The sequence below is a fragment of the Cynoglossus semilaevis genome, chromosome 1 (genome assembly GCF_000523025.1).
Source record: "Cynoglossus semilaevis isolate Cse_v1.0 chromosome 1, Cse_v1.0, whole genome shotgun sequence".
Lineage (NCBI taxonomy): Eukaryota > Metazoa > Chordata > Actinopteri > Pleuronectiformes > Cynoglossidae > Cynoglossus > Cynoglossus semilaevis.
The window spans coordinates 2,311,159-2,314,270 of record NC_024307.1 but is presented as its reverse complement, the minus strand read 5'-3'; the positions used below and the strand labels follow the sequence as shown (position 1 = coordinate 2,314,270).

General features: G+C 46.4%; 1 long non-coding RNA gene across 1 annotated transcript in view; it reads left to right on the top strand.

Moving 5' to 3' along the window:
- The window catches only part of LOC112487580 (uncharacterized), a 27,535-nt gene that overhangs the window by 2,398 nt on the left and 22,025 nt on the right, over positions 1-3,112 (top strand). The window contains exon 2 of the long non-coding RNA XR_003050787.1: positions 2,648-2,742. This is a non-coding gene — a long non-coding RNA (uncharacterized LOC112487580). The remainder of the gene's footprint in view (positions 1-2,647; positions 2,743-3,112) is intronic.

Here is a 3,112-nt window from a genome sequence, read left to right as displayed (position 1 = left end):
GTTAAATGTTTTCAGCGTCAACAGATGACCCACCCCCCCCACCCCCAATTCACAACACATGTTCACATGGTCCGTAACCCCCGAAAGGTGTTAACTCAAAGTTTACCACCTCGTTTATAAATCGCTAAGTTTCTGCCAACGTTCAGGTCGACGGAGCGGAGCGGAGCGGAGTGTCGGCAGCACGCTGACGTCTCATTGGCCGACGTCGCTGCTTTTCAACAGACAGCTGTTTTTTTCTTCGGACGGCTGGAGGTACAATAAAGGGCCTTTTTTTATTACACGCTGCCATGCGATATTAGGCTAGTTTAACGGAGCGTGCAGTGGATGTGGAGACGTGATGAAATCCTGGTCAGGATCTTTACTGTAGTGTCCGGCCACATGTTACCGCTCGACATGTCCGACATTTATTAAACTATAATTGAGCTCAGAGGCTCCGTGGTTATAAATGGAACGCGGCACATGAGACTTCCATCAGACGCAGGATCGTGGAGGAGATAAACATGTTCCTCTCACCGTGGAGCCAACGCCACCGTGAGAGTCAGAAGAAAAGGGTTTATTTTTACTACACTGGGGGGGGGGGGGGGTGGTGTTGATGATACATCAGGTTCTTTAAGGTTCTCCAACATGAGTCAAATCAAGTGCATTGATCCGGACTTCGACTGATTATTGGTGCAACCGGAGCCCAGTAGGTGGGGCTCATGTGACACGTCCCACATTCCTGGGTAGAAATGTACTTGATTTGTATTTTGGTCTGGACCTGGTCATTTCTCCAGTGTATGAGTGTAAATTACATGTCACCACCATTAAATATTCAACCCAACGGGGTTTTAATAATTGATGGCATCACTTCTCTGCACTGGTGGCCAAGGAGTGGGTCCAGAAAGGCCCCTTTGCATTAGGGCTTTTCTTGAGGTTAGAGACTGCGGCCATATCCATATCCATCTACTTCTCTTTAGCGGGCTGATGGATGATCGCAGGAAGTTCGTAAAAGAAGATCCCCCACCAGAACGGCATCATTTTGGGCAGGGAATGGCAGCGCGCTGAGTGGATGTAAGTGCTCCTTCAACCACAACTAAGTACGTTTCTATGGACCTGAGGACTCTGAAGCTGTGGGCAGGATGGGCATAATGGTTGGTTTGGTGGAAAGAATGAAGTGTGTGTGTGTGAGTGTGAGTGTGTGTGTGTGTGTGTGTGTGGACAGAGTGGTACAGGCTAGGTTACCCACATGGTTTTCCAAAGCCCATGAGTTGTTCCCTCTGCCCCCAAAAGTGGTGTGTTTGGGGTGGCTCTGACATTCTACCGCTCTGGAAGTTTATTTAATAACAGGACAGACGTAATTATTGTGACGATAAAGGCTGAAAACCACTGACGGAATTTAACGGGAACCATGAATTCTTCAGCCAAGAGAAAACGTTATATTTGATGATAGGGCCGTCAGACGATTCAAATTAATCACGATTAATTATGATTAATCAACATTTTTAAATATGAAAAAAAAATTATTTTTTTTTTGTAAATTTCTGGTTCAGACACCAGCAGGTAGAGGTCAGTGTTTCTCACCTGTTGTCATCTGTGACTAATCCAAATGATGGGATTATTAATGTGGACAAACGTCCATAAAAATGTCCACCAGTCAGAGTGAAAGTGTCTCTTCACAGAGTCGGTGTCTTTCAGTCCTGACTGTTGATCTGGACCAGGTCTGGTAGAACCTGGTAGAACCTGTGGAACCATCTGACTATGTGACTGTCCTGGTCTCAGTCAGGCTGTTCTGACACAATCCAGGGCCGCGGGCCCGAGGTTGAAGCACCCACAGAGACAGGCTGGAAGTTGATGGTTCAGTGGAACTAGAACTGTCTCCCAGCAGTCTGTCCAAATAACAACCCACGGATCAAGGCCGTGATGAGTGGACAGGTGTCCACGTGTGTTTACATTTTTTGTCTGATGAATCTTCTCAGATTCATGGACTGTTTTAACCTACTGTACTGTACAGCAGGGATCCCCAACCCCTGGTCCGCAGACTGGTACCGGTCCACAGATAATTTGGTATCGGTCCGCCGTAAAAAAAAAAAAAAAAGTATTTTATTTATGAAGAGAATCCACTCACTCTTCATTTAAAGATGATCTGATGATGAAATAAATTCACTGAAACTGCACTAACACAAGTCCAAAAATGTTTTGTTTTGAAAAATCTAACGATTGTTAATGGTAATTCAACAACTGGTCTGCGGTACCAGACCGGTCCGTGGTACAAAAGGTCGTGGACCGCTGCTGTACAGTATGTGCTTGGTGTACTTTTAACTATTCACTGTGGTTTAATGCTGCAGTGCAGTACAGTACAGTACAGTACAGTACAGTACAGTACAGTACAGTACAGTACAGTTGCAGTGCAGGGAGCTGTAAAAGCCCCCCCCCTGTACACTCCCCCCCCCTCCCCCTCCTCCCCCCGGCAGTAATCAATACAGCTTAATAATAACCTATAATCAGTCTGGTCACTCTGGGAGTGATGGTGACTGATAGGCCTTGGCTGTCAGCGTGTGGCGCTGCTGCTGCCACTAATGCACCGACTGTCTGTGTTTGACTGTTTATTACTCAATAAGGACATGTGATGATAGCTGATCAATAATGGATGCTGCTCCTTTAACTGCAGGCGCTGAGGAGGCAGGAACCACGTGAGCGGCTGAAGGAGTGGAGGTTGTTGACGGTGATCCGGTTACAGGGAGACGGGATCAATCGGTACCGAAGGTGAGGTTCCACACAGCTGAACAAAACGCTTTTGTTCTCGGTGAAAGTTGATTTTTTCTCACGTTGTCATGGATTTTTTTTTTTTTTTTTTTTTGCTGAAACAAACTTCTAATTGAATAAATAGAATTTGTTCTTCGCCAGTTGATGATGAAACGGAACTTAAACAGGAAGTACTGTTCCTGAGAAGTAACGTAACCCAGAAGTCTTTGTGCTCTTTTTTTCTTTGGATCCCCTTGTGGTCCGCGCCCCGTATGTTTGCCACCCCTTTCTCTAGTGTCTCAGGTTAATGGGCGAGCAGCCTGTGAACCCAGGCGGCCTCTCCCTCTGACAGAGCGGGTCAGAACAGGGTTGGTTCTTCACCGTGAATGGA